The sequence below is a fragment of the Cupressus sempervirens genome, chromosome 6 (genome assembly GCF_028749045.1).
Source record: "Cupressus sempervirens isolate cs-2001-9-10 chromosome 6, ASM2874904v1, whole genome shotgun sequence".
NCBI lineage: Eukaryota > Viridiplantae > Streptophyta > Pinopsida > Cupressales > Cupressaceae > Cupressus > Cupressus sempervirens.
In genome coordinates, this window is record NC_143123.1 from 568,197,473 (window position 1) to 568,220,217 (window position 22,745).

Below are 22,745 nucleotides of genomic sequence, written 5' to 3' on the forward strand. Positions count from 1 at the left end.
CTCCCTTCCATCGAGTTTTCAGACCTCATCCAGACACTCTAAGGCCTCCAATGGTGAGTTTGAAAAATTTTCTACAATTTTTTCCATCAAAAATTGACAATAACTTCTCCGATACTTAATCTAGAGCAATGAGATTTTTATGGTAGGTTTATAATTCCAAAATGAACCTTTTTGTAGAAAATGAGAACATTCTAAGATCATATGAGAAATTTACTAAAAATAGCAAGTTTCCATAAATAGTAACCACCCTATCTACTAGTCCTTATTAAAATAGAAAAGAAAGAAAAGAAAATATTTTTGGGTGATGCAAGATTACTCTTACACCCAAGATGCTCCTGCATCAAACACCCGGGGTAATTTGAGAAGTAACTCTATCATGTCTCAGGTGTTTAGAGGAAAACCAAATGATTAACCTCCTCCTTTTCTAGCCATGATAAATCCTCAATTGGCCTCCCTTTCCATTTGACTAGATATTTCTCATAAGTTTTGTACTTGGTACTTTTGCACACATGACTGTCCAATATCTCCTCAATCTTCTTTTGTAGCTGAGCTAGCTACTAGAATACTCCACTATGCTTCTGCAACTTCATCTTCATCACCTCCTTCATAATACTCTATCAAATCTGAAATATTAAATATTGGTGAAATATTCAATTCAATAGGAAACTCCACCTCATATGCATTTCCAGAGTAATTCCTTTTCACTATCTTGCACGGTCCAAACTTCTTCATCTTCAGCTTATTATATGTGCCCACTGGAAAATTGCTCCTTTCTCAAATAACCCATGACTTCATCTCTAACTTGAAATTCCTTATATCTCCTTTTCACATCTACCTTAGCCTTATACTATGTATTCACCTTTATGATGTGCTTCCTCACCTCCTTATGGATGTTTTTCAAATATTCAACAAAATCTTCTACTTTAGGACTACTTATCTAACCTTTATCCAACTGTCATAATTTAGAAACATTTCTAGGACTACTCCTATATACAATCTAAAATGGTGATTTACCAGTACTCCTATTGATAAAAGTATTATATGAAAATTCTGCCTATGGTAAAATCACATCCCATCCTTTTGGTTTATCTCCAACCAAACATCTCAACAAGTTTGCCAAACTGCAATTCACAGCTTCTGTCTATTCATCAGTATGTGGATGATGTGATGAATTGAACTTTAAATCTATCTTCAACTTCTTCCATAATGTATGCCAGAAATATGCAACAAATTTGGTATCTTGATCTGAAACTATACTCTTTAGTAGACCATGTAGTCTCACCACTTCTTTGAATTTTATTTTTTCCACATGAACAATATCACTAGTCTTCTTGCAAGGAATAAAATGTACCATCTTTGAAAACCTGTCAACCATGACAAAAATAGAATCATACCTACACTATGTCCTCAATAATCCAAGAACAAAATCTATGCTGACATCCTCCAAAGGCTTCTCTGGTATAGGTAATGGCTGAAACAACCCCATATTCTACTTCACTCCTTTCACCATCTGACATACTCTACAACTTTGTACAAACTTCTTCACATCTTGCTATAACTATGACTAGTAATAATTCTTAGTAACCAAAGCTATGGTTTTATCTCTACCAAAATGTCTAGCCAATCCTTGACTATGCTACTCCTTGATGAGATTCTCCCTCATTGAACTTCTTGGAATGCACACTTGACTTCCTTTGAACAACATACTATCTTGGATCATAAAATCCAACCACTTTGTTGTGTCAAGTGTAACAGGTTCTATACAGGCCTTCCATGCTTCACCAAAATTAGGATCATCCAAATATAAAGTACTAAGTTCCTTTAACCCAACCACCTCTATCTACATTTTTGTGAGAAAAAATTATCTTCTACTAAGAGCATCTGCAACTCTATTAGACTTTCCACTCTTATGTTTCAAAACAAATGTATAACTCTACAAAAAATCAACCCACTTCAAATGCCTTTGGTTCAATTTTCCTTGACAATTCAAATATTGGAAAGCTTGATGATTAGTATAAAAAACAAACTCCTTAGGAAGAAGATAGTGTCTCCACTTCTTCAATGCTTGAACTATAGCATAAAATTCCTGATCATAAGCATAATATTTTCTTTTTGCATCATTTAATTTCTCACTAAATAAGCAACAAGTTTACCTTCTTGGCTCAAAGCAATTCCTATTGTAGTACCACTAGCATCATAGTCTACTTGAAACATCTTATTAAAATATGGAAGTACTAAAATAGGTTGCTCAGTAACTTTTTGTTTCAACATATTAAAACTCTTATCTTCTCCTATAGTCCACTTAAACTCTTTCCTATCCCCTCTCATTGTTTCAATCAAGGGTCCACAAATATTGTTAAAATCTCTTATGAACTTTTTGTAAAAACTAGCTAGTCCATGAAAAGATCTTACCTCTATCATACTCCTTAGAGTAGGCCATTCAAGGATATCCTTTACTTTCTCTAGGTCCATTTTCAAATCATCTACTGAGACTATAAATCCCAGGTACACCAACTCCTTTACAAAATTGCACTTCGTCAGGTTTATTAACAACTTTTCTTCCCTCAACTTATCAAACACCTAGTGAATATGAATCAAATGCTCTTCCAATGTCTTACTAAAGATCAATATATCATGTAGGTAAAAAATGACAAACTTACCAATAAACTCCTTCAGTACCTCATTTATGAGTGTCATGAAAGTTCTCAGTGCATTGGTTAGCCCAAAAGGCATGACTAAACACTCATACAATCTTTCCCTTGTCTTGAAAGTAGTCTTCCACTCATCACCTTCTCTAATACAAATTTAATGGTGCCCATTCTTTAGATCTATCATTGTGAAATATTCAACTCCACTCAAATAGTCCATAATATCATCCATCCTTGGCAAAAGAAATCTATACTTGATTATGATCTTGTTGATAGCATGAGGATTTGTGTACATCCTCCATTCTCCATTCTTCTTTGGTGCTAATACAGATGGTACTAGACATGGACTCACTCTCTTTAATTAACCCCTTCTACAACAACTCATGAACTTTCCTATTCAACTCTTCACTTTCTGCTAGTGTCCTTTTGTGTGTTTCCTTGTTTGGAAAATTGGCTCCTAGAACCAAATCCATTTGGTGATTGATCTTCCTCATTAGGGGTAATCCATCAGGTACATTATTTGACACAATATCATAAAATTCTCCCAGCATATCTGCAACTTTTGCATGTACCTTTGCTACTTCTTCTTTACTCTCTAGGAATTATAGAAAAACACATATGCTCATGCTTCATACTTTTGAGAAACTCGTTTCCATCAACAAAACATATTCTGGCAGTACTACATACCTTTTCTTCTTTATCCTTTAATGGCTTCAACTTATGTTTCACTCCATCCTTGGTTAGTATAGATATTTTCTCGCCCATCATGTACAACATGCCTATCAAACTACCATGGCCTACTGAACAACATATGACATATGTCCATAGGTATGATATCACAAAGTGCCTCATCTTGGTAGCTTCCAATCTTGAACTTTATTGAGCACTGCTCATTGACCATGACCTTGTGGTCATCTTGCACCCAAGAAATATGGTATGGACATGGGTGTTTCCATCTCTTTAGCTTCAACTTAGTGACCATTATTTCTGACACCAGATTGTCAGTAATTCCACCATCAATTATCACATCACAACACTTATCTTCACATATGCACCTTGTGCAAAAAAAACTCCTTCTTTGATCAGGTTCATTCTCACCACTTAGCAGGACTCTTTTGTTAACTAGGACTTCTCCTCTTTCAATATTTTTAGAATGTGAGGATTTGGCATCTTCATCAACATGTGCAACACTAGCTTGGCCTTCTATTCTTTGGTTTTTCCTTCCTTGGTACTGGGTACATTCAAATGCTCTATGCCCTTCTTCTCTATAGTGAAAACATTTCCCATGGAAGCCTCCTCTTCTAGATCCTTACGCTCTACCTCTTCCTCTCTAATATCTATTGTTCTAATCCTAAAAATGATTGGAATTTTTTCCCCTTTAGTTTTGATTTCTACTCCCAACCTCATCTTTGTTCTTCTAATCATCATTACCACCTCCACAAGATCATTCGTCAGGTCTTGCACTATAAACTCTTCTAGTATTCTTGTTGTCAAACTTCTTACTTAATTTCTCCTAAACTTTTAGGGAAAATTGGTATACCTCTTGAATACTATTCATTCAAACTAGACTCAGCTCATCCTGAATGCTTGGCCTTGGCCCATTAAGATAACATGCCACTTTCTCCTTATTAGCTTTGCATGGTCGGTTCTACTAAGAACTCAGTAGAACTCTTCAGTATACTCTTGAACATATTTTTCTGCTTACTTTAACCCTTGCATATTCTTCAATAGATCAAGCTCATAATCCATAGGAATGCATTGTCACTTCAGTTTAGCTTTCATTTGATCCCATCTGGTGATTTTTTCCTTTCCCTTTATATTTCACTCCAACTAAACCTCCTGTCACTAGATCTTTGTATGTCTCTTCAGTTTTGCTTTGACAAACTTGACCCTATTAGGATAATCAATATCTTTATACTCAAAGTACTCCTTCAATTCATTGATCTAATCAATCAGCTCCTCTAGGTTAAGATTTCCTAAAAATGTGGGAACCTCAAACTTAGGTCTTTTTCCAATCTTGTAGATGGCCCTAAAAAGCCTCTCTTCCTCCAGATTTAGAATTGCCTCTACTTTGACATTTTCTTCTACTTTGTCCTTATTCTCACTTTTATCTCTTATGGGAAGTTTCATTTCTTTACACATTTGTTGTTCCAATGCTTGCATTTATCTTTAGAGGGCTCAGAAACCCTTACGTGTAACATCTATGGCTCTTTTTCCACACTCTCTTCATGGAGGCCTTTTTTCACTTCTACTAACACCCTATTACAAACTATCTCACAATTAGTGATCTATCTAGATGCTCTGCCAAAACTAAAGTCCTGGTATAAACTGCCTCATAGTTGGTTCATTTGGGTTTAGGTTGGGAACTTTCCTACAAGCACTCATCATGTAATGAGCATGGGTATGTAGGGTAGATGTGTGGAGTGGCTTCTCTTATGTAACCCATCCTAGAAGTGGCCAATGAGGTAATGTTAAGATGTTTGAACAAGTGGTAACCAAAATTAATAAATGGGATAATAAAAATTAATGATAAGATAAGTGAACACTTGAATGTTCTTTGAGAATCCTAAGGGAGATGGTTTGATGGTGTAGTGTTTGTGCATTCTCCAATCTTTTGTGGAAGTTGGTATAGGCAGATGGTGTTGGCCCTTCTAAGGGAGAATGTTACCACACTAGGTATTGGGCCTCCCAGGGAGAGAGTGTTTCGATTTCAAGTACAACTTGTGCTTTTCAAAGCCAAAAAAATTACACTCCACTAGATTCCATGCATAGAAATCTTATAACGTGTCTGGCTAGTGACCTGATGTATTGTATTATTTTATGAGCATTGAGTTTGTATTATCATGCATTGACTGACATGTGTGTAATTCTTATATATTATGTCTTATGTGATTTTGGTTGAGTTAATATCTCTCTCTACATGATGGGTGTGGGCCTAGTGGCACCACATGGTTGGGTGGTGTAGCTACCTATACCACTATTGTGGATCAAAGTACAAAGATGATCTTCTTCCAACTTTGGTATTGGAGCTTGATGTTCATTTGGTTCTTTGGTGTTCTTGTAGTATGTCTCTTGTGATTTATGCTTTCTCCAAACATCCTTATTTATTTTAGAATGCATGTTGTTCTTTGCATCATGCAATTACTTGATGCACATTTTTACTAGGTGCTTATTGTTTTTCCTTGAGGCATATAGGCATCAATTTTATCTGATGCATATCTATTTTCTTTGGTAGATATTTATATTTTGGATTATAATGTTAGATGTATTCTTGATTTACCTTGATGCTATATTACCATTGTGATGTAGTAAATCTGTATTTGCAGAAATAGCATGCTAGATGTATTTGTTGTATTAACTTGATGTATTTTCTTTGCAATATAATGAATAATACCTTGTTTTTGATGTATCTAGTACTTTTTGGTGTGGAGTTATCTTTCATTTTATGTTGTATTATATTTTCAACACATTCCTTTGTTTTGTTGATTCAAAGTATCATCTTGTCACATGTTTTGGCAACTATGATCACCTATTTAGACTATTTTGGTTTACTTTAAATGGTGTTAAAAATGGTTATGTCCTAAGGAAGTCTTGTCTCCTTCATATTATGAAACTTGTCAATGTCTCCAACACATTTTCAATGGAGTCAATAAGGTCCATACATGAAAATATTGGCCTCCAAAATGAAGGCAATTTTAAGCTAATCAAGAAGTTTCTTATGAAAAATACTATGTTTTGAATTTTGGCATATGGGACCAACATAATATCATTAGGAAAGGTATGTATTATCATATGAGATCTTGGTAATGAGAATTAGCAAATTGGAAAGATTGAGTACTTTTTCTCTCCTTTGGAAAGTAAAATTAGTATTTTTTATACCCTTTTTGGCTTTACACCTTCCCAATACATTACATATCAACTATCTAAACCTTCATGTGATTTTTATTTCATGAATTCTCTTTATACTTAAGTTTTGATTTGAAATTAGCTTGTTTGGCTTAATCATTGTGATGGAAAGTATGTTTTGGTTAGTAGTGAACACTTGGGGATCTTTGGTAGGTTGGTTTATGTATTTTTTGTGATTTTTTGGTTGTTGTATGTATATTTTATAGTATTCTTAACAAAATAATAACATGTTAGTCTATGTTTTATCCTTGTTTCCAAGGATCTTTGTGTAAGGCATTACATCTAGTATCAAATCCCATTTTCAAACATTGGGATATTTCTGTATATGTTTCCCATGGAGTTTATGTTGTGGCTCTCTAAGTGTGAGAGTGTAGGGCCCATTTGCCGTTGCACCAAAAGCCATGACTGTTAGTGAACATGGAATACCACATAATTAACCACCTATGGGTAGGGGAGCACGTCGCATCACCCAACAATCTCCCCCTCGACACGCATACTAGGTGCTTACACAGGTCGAGAAGGCACCAGGGAGATTTGAACCCATGACCAGGCCAAAACCAGGCTCTAATACCAATTGTTGGGCCCATTTTCTATTGCACCAAAATCCATGACTGTTAGTGAACATGGAACACCACATAATTAACCACCTATGGGTAGGGGAGCGCATTGCATCACCCAACAGAGAGTCTTTCTTTTTGACCTCGTTATGTCCTATTCTTGGGTGTGACTCGAGTAATGCATGGAGAAGGAAGTGAATATTTATGTTTTTTGCTCCTTTAAGGGATGGATGATACCCTTTTTTGAGAACCTTATGTGAGAATTTTATAAAATGTTGTTGGGTGTTTCTCTTGGATACTAAGTGGTTATTAACCCTTGTGTGTTCCATGTGCATGGATTCTTTGGCAACCTTGGGTATGTTTCCCTTTACTATAGCATACTATCTGATGTGTTATGTCAACCCTTGTAGTAAGGTGTGACCCTTGTATTGGATTTTTTGATGAGTGCCTCTTATGTTGTTCCTTGTGGATTATGCTACATTGTATTCTATGTTTTCTCCTTATTGAAAGTGAAGAAATGAATCATACTAGTTATTTATCATCACCTCATTGTAGTATTAAAATATTTCCTTTCATCGATAAATGACTATGTATTATTTCATTTAATTTGAGTTAATAACTTATATCCCCAAATTATTTGATTCTTAAGCTTAGGAAAAGTTATGCAGTTAGGATACATTCCTTAAGTATTTTTTTGGAGCCTTGTAATTTTGACCCTTCAAGATATAATGTTGTATTGCATGGAAAAGAATAAGAAAACTATAATTAAGTAATAACACTTTTATAGATTCACAAGAACAATGTACTTATGCATATGCACAAGGTTATTGATGATATACTATTTGATGTACATGAGCCCATTCTCAAATACTGCTAGGATGGTGTGTTTCTTAGCACCATATGGAAATTACTCCCTCTTCTGCAATTGTTTTTTGTCATTGCATATACTATAATCTAGTTGATGTCTAGCTTTATTTTCATAGAGGATCTTTCCATGTGGGACTTGGCCTAGAATTTGTTTTGGGTATTTTTCTTGTTTGGACTAGTCATCAAAATTTCTCTATCACTCTCATTGTGACAATTGTCACATATTACTTATTGTTGAAATGTGCACTTTTTGAGATTTACTATTGGAAGTAATGATTTTCTCATTTGATATTTTTCATTTATTTCTTGGTTACTATTCCAAATATTTTCTATTACTATTTAATTTTGTGTTGTGACTCTATCATGTTCAATTTGGACCTTTGATAGTATGTAAAAGGGATAACATCACAAAGAAAATACTAGCATATTTTTTTCATAGCTATAAAGGTGTTGTTAGGTGGATCCTAATTAGATTCAAACATAAATTTCCCCCACTTCATTTGGTGCAACTCCCCCCCACCCCCACCAAATTTTTCTACGAGGGTTTGGGGCCAGTGCCCCTTGCTAGGTCTTAGGGAAGAGCTACTTTTCTATTAGTCAGAATATTCTAGCCCTAATTTTTCAAGTGACAAAAAGATTGTATAAAATTGCATAGGGGGAGGGACTTTATTATCATGTATGATGATGAGTATCTACTTGTGGTGGTATTAAGCTACAATGAATTGCATAATGTAATTAGGTCATAATCACTGGATAATAAAAACATTGGACTCATCACTTGGTGGAAGTAGACTAGGGATTAGGTTAACCACATTAAATATTTGTGTCTTGTGTTCTCTTTGGTGTGTTTTATGTTTTTCTTATATTTGATTATATTTCACATGTAATTTTTAATTTTGTCTCTCTAATCCTAACAAGTGGTATCAAAGAAATTTTCTTTAAGTTATCTTCTTCAGGAAGGTCTCACAATTGAGTGGGAGTCTTATGGTCGAGTGAGAGAAATTTTAAATGAGGGTAAGCTAAAAGTTGAGAAGTTTAATGGGAAAAACATTTACTTATGAAAAATGAAAATGGAGGATTATTGGTATGAACCATTGCACCAAAATCCTGAGTTGATAGTGAAGGCCACCCACCAGGATCATAACATCCCACCATGCTCTACAGTCCAAAGTCTGGGTTGGATGTGCACCCATATGGTGGTGTCATGCCCAAATTTTTTTAAGGAAAAAACACACATAAATAAATAAATAAATAAATAAATAAATAAATAAATAAATAAATAAATAAATAAATAAATAAATAAATAAATAAATATATATATATATATATATTTGTATAATAATTAAATCCACTTTTTAAAGATTAATCACACTACCAAGTTTGGTATGTTTATTTGCACAAGTTAAAGTATAAGTAAAAGGAAAAAAAAAATAGATATGGGATCTCCTAACAATGTCTTGCCATTTCTATATAAGATTATAGACAATGAGTATGAAAATATCGTTAAAATTAGAGCATGATTTATAAGATTGATTTTAACGTTGGTTTCGTTATTACCTCAATTTTAAAGTATTATATTATAATAAAAATAATTAAGTCAAATAACCCTAGACTTACAATACTAGACAACTATCTAGATATAGAATCAACACTTGAAAATTTAATCGAATAATCTAACTTAATTTTATCACCTTTACTAATCTAAAACAGTATAATCTACAATAAACACTAACTTTTGATTTAAGAACAATATAATCACTTAAGATAATAACTCTAAATTATTTTTAAGATGGATCAAATATACTAACTAACTTATCTTAGAAAACATATTAACCAATAATGATCCACTTACCATTTAAATATATTACTCGGAGAGTTCTAATATACCTAGCTTAAAACTTCATCCTATATGTTAACCTTCAATAAAATGACCTAACAAAATCATTGATTCACTATTCGTTAAACTTGATTTACATTGTTACATAAAAAATTGAGTTTAGTTGTCTCTACAATTAACTTTACTTAATACTGTAATACAACTTAACAATCAAAATTATTGACACAATGATTCTAACTTATTTCTTTAAAAAAATAAAATAAATCAACCAACTTAGCTTAAACCACATAATATACTGATAATGGAAACTAACTTTTCTAATTACTATCCAATATTAAATTGATTCTAACACTAAATTATTCAATCATAAAAAAATAAATTATAAGTCAATTACCCTTCCAACTAATGCTTAAAATAATCTCCACTTAATTATAAACTAACACTAAACTACATCTATATTTAATTAAAAACAATCTAGGATTGCCAACAACAAAAGAATATATATTAATTATCCAAAATTTGAAATCCTATTACTAAAATCTAATATAACCATTACTAATTTACAATTTTAATATAATCCTCTAACCCAAACATAACACTAACCAAGCCTCTTACTAACTTAATTCAAATCACATCTTACTAACCTATAAACTAACATCCTTACATCTTAATACTAACCCATATATAATATGCTAACGTTCAAAACATAATACTTACTCTCAAATAGAACAAAACTAACAACTTTTTTTTTTAAATAAAAAAAAAATTTAATTAAAGAAATACTAACATCTAACATTAAGTTTACTAAAAAAACAACATAGAATTTATACTAAAAGAAGCTTAAATTTAAATTAATTTAAATTTAAACTTTCTAAATTTTAAACTAAACTTAAAACACATACTAACCTACAAAATTATCTTCTAACACTAACTAATTAAACCTAACCTCTAACTATCCGCTAAACTACCCTAACAAACCAAACCTTTTACACTCTAATCAATACCTCCTACCACCCTAGGCCACTTGGCCTTCTACCCTACCTTCTCCCTAGGCTATGCTGGCCAATGGTTGCGTGTTGTCCCAAGTCAACCATTGATGTGGATTGGCCATGCCAATTCGCATGGGGGAGGCAAAAGGGAATAAGTCCCTGTCCAATCAAATCTCTTTAAATTTAAGACTCCAAACTGCCCTCCCCCATGTCACCTATTTGCACTCAAAAGCAGAAATCATACAAAAGAAATGGTGAGTTTGAAAGTTTTAATTAAAACATAATATTACAATGCTGTAGTAAGGTTACATCATCACATTTGGTTAATAAATATTATGTATGCAAGGAAAACTTGAAATACTAGAAAGACTCAAATGCAAGAATTGTTACTCAATCTTTTTCTCTTCTATTAATCAACCTGGTTCAAGGCTCTGTCGGGAAAGAACCAGTAAGAAAACCCGACATTCTTGCCACTTCAACAAGAGTTTAAATACATTTCTTTTCATGATTTTACAATACAAATTTGAAATCTCTTCTTGGTCCTTAACAAGGGACCCTTTCCAATATCTTCAATGCATCAAGGAAATCATGGAGAAGAAGAGAACTAACTGGAGGTAAAACAAATATAATATGAAGAACAAATCAAGCATGCACCCCCATCCCAATTTTGCACAATAGGTTCAACATTGAACCAGACTAGGGAGAAGGTGGATTTTCCCAATAGGAGATGTCAACCACAATACCATAACATAGCCATTTCGAGACTACAATCTCAAGAACTTTAGTTCTTCCACAAATGCCCTTTCGAGGCCAATAATACAAGGATTTTCACTCTTCCATTTCTTCAAATTTCACAATTTCAAAACAAGTTATGTGATGACAAGTAGGGGCCCATAACACCCTACCCTCTTTCCCTCTTCTCGTCATGAGAAGAGACTCTACACTAACGAGGTCCAACTAAAGCCCTTCCCCTGTACATGGCCACTTCTTCCCTATCCAAGGGTGAGTAATGCCAACACAACCCACAAAATCCCTTCGATAATCAAGCAAAACATGAAGGAAAAATCATTAAAGAAAACATTTTTCAATCCCTCCCAAGCATACACAACAAACATACAAGCATACCAATGAAAGCATAGTAACATATGCGTGAACAAAGCATGAACAACATGAACAACATGAACAAAATGAGCTAAAGAATCCTACCTCCACAACAAGGTTATGGAAACATGAACTAGTTTGAGATGAGCTTTTCCTTCCTTCAATCTTCAAAATTTCTCCCTAAAACTAGAGATTGGGTAACAACCAAAACTTCCCCAAAAATGCATCTAAATATGATCTTAACTCAACTAGACATTAGGTAAACCTCAAGGAGGAGTCAAGGTTACCAACTCAAGAAGGAAGCAATCAATTTTCGCACTCAAGAAAAAATGAAGTTTTTGAGTGACCATAAAAGTCAACAAAGAGGGGTAGGGGAGTGGAAAATGCTCCCAACCCATACCCTTACCCCTTGGGTACTTAGATTAAATGATTTTAGGCTTTTAGGATTAATTAGAGACCTATCAAAAGTTAGGAATATATTAGGACTTACTAATAACCTTAAAATGCAAATTAAAGACTAAATCCAGATTAGGGGTAATTAATCTCAATAAAAATGATTAGCAAACAAAATAACCAACCTAATCCGACTTAGATCTTTAGGTTACTCGGTTAACCCTAACTATCATGCTGGAATACATATACAATTCACGAGTGTCAAGTGACACTATAAAAACACTGTTACGAGCATTAACATCTAAAGATTACAAAATGATACATTCATTCAATCCATGATACAATTAAAGCATGAACAATGGGGTTTTCATCTTTTATCAGTTTCAACCTTGGTTTCCACAATTGGCACATAGGGTTCAGTTTTGTTTCTCTGCTAGATTTCCTAACTAAAATATCTTGCACACTCATTGCACACATTAGTAGCTCAAGAAATCACATGCATATATTTACAACCAATTTGGATAGTTACATAAATCAAAATATGAATCTTTCATATAATTAACTGTTTAATTCATTTTTTATTGCATTTAATCATTAAAAATTACAAAATCAATATAACATAACTTATACGCTAATTCAGATTAAAACACTAAAATAATCATCGTTAGGAATGTGTATACCGAACATCATAAACATCACCAGTTAAGGAATACTATACTATCTAGAGGAACAAAAACCTAATCATTAAGGTACCAAGATCACACACTTATCATCAGGTGAAAATGCCTCATACCATTGTTAGTAAATTTCAATGTTTAAACAGTTGAGATAATGTAGTAGTTTTCTCGAAACACTAAGTATTAAACATGGATGCATCAACTATTCTCAATTCCATTAGGACATCCACAACATAAAACATTTCTTCATATTCATTCCAATCTCTTACAATAGACTTAACAGAGAAAATCATATTTAAAAAGTACATGCGAAGAGGGACCTTATAGGTGGGCCCTTCCTTGGCTATATGAGCCCCAAAAAAACACTACAATATTGGTATTTCCACCTACTCTAAGACTCGAACCTGGGTGGAGGCTCTAGTACCACATGGTATGAACCATTGCACTGAAACCCCAAGGTGCTAGTGAAGGTTGCCCACCAGGAGCATAACATCCATTGTACAAACCATTGCACAAAAATCTCAAGGTGCTAGTGAAGGCCACCCACCAGAATCATAGCATCCCACCATGCTCTACAGTCGAAACTCTAGGCTAGATGTGTGCCCATATGGTGGGCCCTCCCTTGGCCGTATGAGCCCTAGACAAGCACTGCAATGATAGTATTTCCACCTGCTTTAAGACTTGAACTTGGGTGGAGGCTATGATATCACATGGTATGAACCATTGCACTAAAACCTTGAGATGCTAGCGAAGGCCACCCACTAGGATCATAACAATTATATTTATCAAAAGGATTTATGGTGATCGTTAGAAGGAAAATCCAACAAAGATGCAACTATATTGAATGAGGTTTAACATATTCTAGATAGAAAGACACTTAGAGGCATTAATTTATGCCTGGCACAACCAATAACATTTAATATTATGAAAAAAAAGATGACTAAAGAGTTGATCATGCAAGCCCTAACAAAGTTGTATGAAAGGCCTTCCAGTTAAAATAAGCTATTTCTTATGAAGAGTTTATTTACTATGAAGATGGTATAAGGTAGATATGTTTATGATCATTTTAATGAGTATAACATGGTTACTAGCTAGTTATCCTGTATAAATGATAATTGTAATGAAGAAATTAGGTCTCTTTTTATTTTGTGTATTTTTCTAAAAGTTAATTTTTTTTTCAAAGGATTGTGAGTAATTTTTTTCTAGTCCTAATACCCTAAAGTTTGAAGATGTGGTTGGAGTCATTTTGAGTGATAAAATTTGTAGGAAAGCTCTGGTGCATCTACATCAAATAGTTTCTTGAATGCACAAAGTAGAGGAAGAATGAATGAGAGAGGAAACAATTCTAGAAATTGTGAGAAATCATGAGGATAATCAAAGGGAAAGAGGTCTCAATCCAAAGGACAAGGAGAATGGTGGTACTATGGAAAACTAGGGCATAAGAAGAAAGATTGTTGGAGTTAGAAGAACAATGAAAGAGACAAACAAGATGGAAATAAGGAGGAAAATGTGGTAAGTAATAAATCCAAAGATGATACTTTTCTTCTTTCCTTAAATTTTTTTGATGATTCATTTAGATTTAGGGTCTTCATTTCATGCTACACCCTATAGAGGTTATTTTATTAATTATGTCCAAGGGGATTTTGGTCTGGTTTATTTGGGAGATAATGAACCTTTTCAAATTGTTGGAAAGGGGAATATTTATATTAAGTTGTAGAATGGGAATCATCACCTACTACAAGAGGTAAGATATGTTCCAAGACTGAGTAGGAATTTAATTTTTGCAGGGCAACTATGTACTAAGGGTTGCATAATTACTTTTATTGATTAAATTTGGAAGGATTAAAAAGGTTGCTTAATAGTTGAAGAAGGTGTGAAAGTAGGAATCTTATATCTTTGTATCGGTCATATTTTTTCTTCTACTTAATTTTTTTTATAGAGAAAATTCAATGTTTAGGAACAATTGCTATAGCTGAGTAGGAAGGACATCAATAGAATGTTGGACATTCTGAAACAATACTATGACATAGTAGACTTGGGCACATGAGTGTAAAGGGTATGAAATTAATTCATTCAAAATAAGTTTTACCATATCTAAAATGTGTCAATATGGATTTTTTTGAAAGTTATGTATAGGAAAAAAGAGTTAGTTTTGTGAAGAATGGGAGAGAAAAGAAAAAAGAGAGAAATTAGAGCTTGTGCATGCATATGTATGTGGACCAGCTTAGTTATCTTTCCTTCATGAATCTTTGTATTATGTTACATTCATTAATGATGCGACAAGAAAAGTATGAATTTATTTCCTTGGACAATAATTTGATGTATTTTAAACTATTAAGACATAAAAATGCTTGGTTAAGAATGAGACTGGTAAAATTCTAAAATGTCTTAGACCTGATGATGGTATTGAGTATTGCAAAAAATATTTTGAAGATTATTGTTCTACTAATGGTTTCACATGCATAATACTATTCCAAGGACTCCACAAGAAAATGTAGTGGTTGAATGCATGAACACGAGAATAATGAAGTTAGCACATAGTATGAGATTGCATGTTGGGATTCCCTTAAATAGGTGGGAAGAGGCTATCAATGTTATTGTATATTTAAGCAATAAAGATCCCTCTACTCCTTTGAGTTGTGGCATTTCAGAGGAAACATGGACTAGTAGGAAGGTGAGTTATTCTTTTCTTAGAACCTTCAGTTGTGATATATATATATATATATATATATATATATATATATATATATATATATATATATAAATATAATAAAAATAGAACCAAACTAGAAGATAAATATAAGAAATGTGTATTTTTGACATATGAAATTGATAAATTTTTTTATAGCCTTTGGGATTTTAAAAATCATAAAGTGTTATAGCCTTTGGGATTTTATATTCAATGAGAAAGTGTTATGCAAAGATCTATAGTAACAACATGAGAAGAAATAAAGTGATTATATAATACTAGATGATACTCCAAAAGATAATGTTTCAATAGTCCCTTGTGCTAAAAACTATAACAACAACAAATACTACAAACCCTAGTTAATTTTAGATGGACAACATGGCTAAGTAGACCTCTAGAAAGATCTTCTCCCTCTTTGCATTCTATTTTATTAATAGATGCAGGTGTACTAGAATATTATGAAGATGACATGTAGGCGGATACAAAGGTTCCGTGGGTGTCTGCAATGACAAAATAAATATAGTCCTTGCTTAAAAATTAGACTTGGGATTTACAAAAGTTTTCTACAGGGAAAAGGGCTTTATAGAATAAATGGGTGAAGGTAAGAAAATATTTAAAGCTAAGTTATTTGTAAATAAATTTGCATAAAAAAAGACATTGATTTTGATGAGATATTTTCTCTAGTTGTTAAAATGACTTCTATTTGTATTATTTTAAGTCTTGTGGTTATTGAAGATTTGCATTTAGAATAGCTTGTTATTAAAAAAAATAATCTTCAAGGTGATTTGGATGAAGAAATATATATGGAACAACCACATAGATTTGAGGTCAAAGGTAAGGAGAAATTAGTGTGCAGATTAAAGAAAAGTATATATGGCTTGAAGAAAGCACTTCAACAATGGTATCTTAAATTTGACAATTTTACAAATGAGCATGGTTACTTTTGGTGTCATTTAGACCATTGTGCTTTTTTAAAGAGGTTAGATGATGAGAGCTACAATATTTTATTTTTATATATTGATGATATGATTTTTATTGGGTCTATCATGGATTACATCAATGTATTGAAACAAAAGTTAGCACATTCATTTTCTACAAAGGATTTGAGGGCAGAAAAATAAATCCATGGTATGAAAATTTGTAGAGCTACAAAAAATATAAAATTAACTCTATCTCAGGTTGATTATATTGAGAAGGTGTTGTAATTTTTCTATATGGCTATTGCCAAAGATACTAACACATATTTTCATAGTAATTTGAAATTAACTAAGGAGATGTGTCCAAAGACATAGGAAGAGGGGGATAAAATATCCAAAGTAACTTATGCTTCAATTTTAGGAAGTTTAATATATAGTAAAGAATGTACTAGGCCAAATATTGCACATGCAGTGGGAGTTATTAGTAGGCATATGATTCATCTTGGAATTGAGAATTGTAATGAAGTGAAATGGATTATTAGATATTTAAGAGGCACATCCAATAAATTTTTACATTTTAGGGGCTCTACTATTGATTTACAAGGTTATGTTGACTCAGATTTGGATGGGGATCTAGATACTAGAAAGAGTACTACAAGATATGTATTTACTATTGGTAGGAAAATAATGATTTGGATTTCTTAGTTATGGAAGGTGAATGCTTATCCACTATAGAGACAAAGTATGCTTCTTCTATAGAGGCAACCAAGTAGATGATATAGCTTCAATTGTTCATGGAAGAATTGGAACACCCACAAAGGGACAATTATATGTATACAAATAGCCATAGTATCATTCATCTTACCAATAATTATACTCTTCACTCAACGAAAAAATATGTACACTTGTGGTACCTTTTTATTTAGTCAATTTTTGATGATGGATAGTTAAAGCTTGAAAAGATCCATATAGATGATAATCCAACATATATATTTACAAACATAGTGACAAGGGAGAACTGGAACTCCTCTTTAGGTTTAGTTGGTATTCTAGACCAAAAAAAAAAAAGAACAACAAATTCCATGGTAGTTTTACATTCTAGTGGGAGCTATAGCTTTACCAATGTAATGATTAGTCTCTAAGTGGGAGTTTATTACTATGGAGTGTGATCACTCTCCAAGTGGGAGATTTTTGTTAGGTGAATCCTAATAATACTTAGAGGCTATATTTTCCCACTTCATCTGGTGCAATTTCCCCCATGATTTTTCTATGGGGGTTTGGGGGTATCACCCCCAAGTGGTCAAGGGGGAGCACCCCTTGCAGGGTCCTTGAGAAGAGCTACTTTTCTATTGGTTGTAATATTCTAGCCCTAATTTTGTAAGTGGAAAAAATCTTGTATAAAATGGCTCAGGGTTAACGATTTAATTATGTATGATAATTTAGTAGCTTCTTATGGAGGTATTGAGTTGAAAAGAATTACAAATTGTAATCAAGTTGTAATCACTAGATAATAAGAACATTGAACTCACTATTTGGTGGATGTAATCTAGGGATTAGGTCAACCACATTAAATATTTATGTCTTGTGTTCTCTTTTGTGTACTTTATTTTTTTTGGTTATATTTTGCACACAATTGTTATTTCGATCTCTCTGATCTTAAAAAAAAGGTGCTAACAAAAATGAATTTTCTTAAGTGGTGATTAAATGTAATGTTATTCATGAAAAAAAATAAAAATTGTAAAAGATATGAACCTGATAGATGGTAATCGATTATTGATGCATCATTTTGAAAATGCTTTAGTTCAAATTTTCATAACTACTTGTAATATGGTTGAGTTAGTGTAAGTTATGTTAAATAAGATCATATTGTTTTGGAAAATTAATACTTATCCTTCTTACCATGTCATAAATTTTTGTTTTCATTCCTCCTCTTTTTTTATTCTTGAAATCACATCAGTTGGGCAACTAGGGTTGTAGGTCTTTATCTTGGTTGGATTTTATTTTGTTCATTGTCCTAGTGTTGTCCTCACTTAGCATTAGGTTTTTCATGTCATAGAAATCATCTAGACACTTCTAACACTTTTGAAAAAAGTAAATCAAAGTTTGGATGTGTAAGTTATAGATACTAGTGGCTCCAGGTGGATCCTGATAGCTCACGATGGCTCTTGAAGAGAAGGTCATTTGTTGTTTATAAGTACATTATTGCACCACCTAATTATTAGAATGCAATAATATATTACTATGGGTCTTATGACCATAGGGTTCTCCAAAGTTTTCCTCTTTTAGAGTTTATGATGTTTGTGGATAATTAGGAGTGACTTAATTCACCTATGAGTTTTGAACCTCATTATGTGCCAAGATATTTGTGCATTTATATTGTACTTTTCTACTTCATATTGAGTAAGTTGATGTACTTTTATCACTAGTTTTTTTAGTGATGGGTGTGTGTTTATATGGTTGGTGGTATTATGTGTTTTCCCTAACATATCTTGGGATGACTTAGTGTGGAAGTTGAGAGAGATTCCCTTCTAGTCCCGACACTTCATAGTTGTATCTCCTTATGTACATATCTTCATGATGCTACCTTAGTCAAGATTCTCTTTCATGGTTGAATTAAGGTTGGATATTGGGTTTAGTAGAGGTTGGAAGTGGTATCCCTAGCATGTGACTAGAGGAAAATAGAATATTCAGACACATATTACCATCATGTGAGTTGATATGAAGTTGAATATAAGATTTTTTTCACTAATGAAATTCATCACAACCTTTTGAAAGATGATGCCTTGTCTAGTTTGGTTAAGTGACCCTAGTTCCTAGTTGTATGGGTTGTTTTCAAATGAGAATCAAGGAAAGTAAACCTAAGTTCATCACATAATGAAACACACACACAAACCAAAGAGGGACTCAAGGAAATTGATACTTTCAATTTGAATTCTAAAATGTCTATATCTAGAAAGATTAATGCTATCCAAGTGATAAAGAAACACTAATGCCAGCTATAATCTAGTAGTTATAGAAAGTTGAAACTGACAAAAAGGATCCCTACATGTTGCACATGTTTGTTTTTGGGGAGTCCTGGTTAAGAATCCTCCCATATAGTGACACCAAAAGGGTCAGACATAGATGGAGAGGCCTCATCAAGATAAGAAGATAAACATTTTGGACCCACTCTTATGAAGTATTGATCATACAAGCATCCCTCTATTTGTAAACTTACTACTTCTAGAGCTTCCCTTCATGGGAATCCTCATCTCCTATGTTGGAAATTGGTCCTTCCATGGTTTGGATATTGAGACTCCACTGATCCAAAGCCAGTAACCATTAGTACCTATGGAGACTGAAAACATATTAATAACATGATCCTCTTTTCAAGAATAATATCCTTTTCATTAGACTTGAGTTTATAGGGATTCAAGATCTCACATCTCCCATCCTTTAGGAAGGATAGATATGCCACATAGGGAAGAACATAAAACTTGAAAACCCTAAACAAGTATACTAAGTTATAATAAAATGCAAAAGGATATTAACCAAAAGCCATACCTCGAAAGCATAAAAACTATCTCTCATTAGTAGAGGGGAGAAAATCCCTAGAATTTGAAAACCTTCAATTTCAAACCTCATGAGTACAAATATGCATAAATTTAAGCTTGTTAGTGGCCAATTTTTCCCCCATTTAGCCCATCATTGATATCTGATCAAAGAAACCTTCAATGGGCTAGGTTCCTTGCAGGAGATAATATCATGCTAAAGTTGGTAGCTAACATTTCATGTTAGCTCATTTTGTTCTTGGTTGAGTGACTTTAGCTGCAAGATTTGATGATTCTTATGTTTTTGTGAGCTATCTACCCATCTTCCCAAAAGTGTTAGATGCTTCCATGCATCACCTTTCTATGCTTCCTCCTACTGTAATGCCTCCATGAGACCTAGAAGTCTAAAATTGCATAGGATGGTGCCATGTGTCTTCATCCCAATATTTCTTCATATTGTAGAGTCTCCATGAGGTTTTGAGGTCCAAAGTTATGCCATGTGGTGGAGAGTACCACCTTTGGATTAAGTCTTCCTAATATGCACATGAATAGATCGATGATGGAGATTCCATGAAGGATTAAAAGATTTTCATCCATTTTGTCAAAGTGAATTATATGAGATGTTGCCACACATCTCCATTTCAGAGTTTCTTCATGCTGTAATGCTTCTTTGAAGCTCCAAAATCTAGAATTGTGCTACGTGGTGGAGAGGATCTACATTGATGACTACATTTTAATATCTCATTGGGGAGATTCCCTCACTATTTGAGCCATCCATTTTGAATGAAGACATTCATCGATGGCCAACATCTTTTCGGGGCAAATCAAGTTTATTCCCTATGGTCAACTCTATATGTTATCCTTCCCTATGGTTTAGTTTGGCCATGACACACCATCAAGGCTAGTTCTTTAATTTCTAACTATTTCTTGGGTCTTGATTGGTAAGGTGCTAATACACTCCATTCCTCTTTAATGCATATAATGATCAAATTTTAGTGATTTCATCTCTTGTGGTTGGAAGCACTTATTTTGGTGTCATCCTATCACTTCTAGCATCAGATTGTACTTCATGATCAGATTTCCTTTCTAATTCTCAATTATTGCTCTCCTTTGTAATGTAACTCCACCTTGGTTGGTGTTTTAACTTCATAGTTAAATCAAATTTATGCTAGCACTCTATAAAGGCAAGTTGTAAATACTTTTTTTAGGTTCCTCTTTACTTGTATTTTGTAGTAGTATTATACTTTGTAAGTTTTGCCTTTCATTAATAGAAAACTTAGTTTTTACCTCATCTTGCTAATCTAATATATTGTGCATTTTTTGCCTTGTATGGGTTATTTCTTGTTTTTTCTTTCATGTCATGTGTAGTTTGTTACAGAATGTTGTCTTGTAAACTTGTTTACTTGCAACATTTCATTACTTTTTACCTTCATGTAAATTTTGAAAGAGTATATTTGAGTTAAGATATATGTATTTAGGTTTTCATTGATGATTTGTGTAGTTGTGGGAAGAGTTATAACCCTAGTTCTATCTTGATGCATCACCCCCTTTTCCTTCTATATTTTCTTTCAATTCTTCTTCTCCCTTTTCCTTCCTAGTAGAAGTTTAGGTGCATCCTGATAGTAAGGAAGCTAGCCTTCTCTAGATATTTAGCCTTAGAACTGATGCAAGAACATCCTAGGTTGACATGTTATCCTACTCATTTGTGTTTATTCTACCAGTTGTTACCAAATAGTAGTCATTGCCAAGTTGCAGCAATTGTCGATTGCCAACAATTTTGTAGTATAAGCAGAGTTGAAGTTATCCCATATCATGTTAATATTCAGAGTTGCATGTTATCCCATCTCACTCTATAATGTGTGTTGAGTTCCATAATGTGTGCCAAGCTATCCTTCATGTGATGAGTGATCCTTCATGAGCTGAGTGTTCCTATTAATGCTGATTGTCAGATTTTGAACTCATTTTCTATGTTTTGGTTCTTAATGGGAGCCAACTTGTGGGATTAATTTTGATCATGATGTTTATGATTAGATCTTGTCTTGGGATGTGTGTAGACTATTTTTGGGTTGGCCTTTATATTTTTTAATGTTCTAGAATCTTTTGTAAGCCATTTTGGCAAGTATAAATAGGTTGTTTAGGCTTAGAGTTAGAGAAGATTTTTGGGAGATATTTGTAAGAGATTTTGAGAGATTTCAAAGGACTGTGCAAGTTTATTGCATATGTGTCTAGAAGTACAAATTTGAAGCTGGATCTTGGATCTTGAATGTATTTTTAAGGAAACTCAGGTGCAAAAATAGCTTCCTGCACTAACCTCTTAAAAGAAGTATGGTGCAAATCCTATTAAAATCTTTTACACTTACATATTCAATATCATGTAAACAACAATATTTCAGCCAAAAAAGCATAAAGAAAATAGACAGAGAAAGAAACACGTAACACAAAGATTTTTTGGTGGGGAAAAACCTTTGGGTAAAACAACCCCACCCCTCCAAAACCTGCACAATGTATTATCTTTAGCACAAGGTTACAATACACTTGCAATGCAATTTCAACATCGACAACAGAAGACTCTAGTAGCAACTCACAGTACCAACAATACACTTTTTTCAAATCCACCTCTTTGCAACCCTAAAA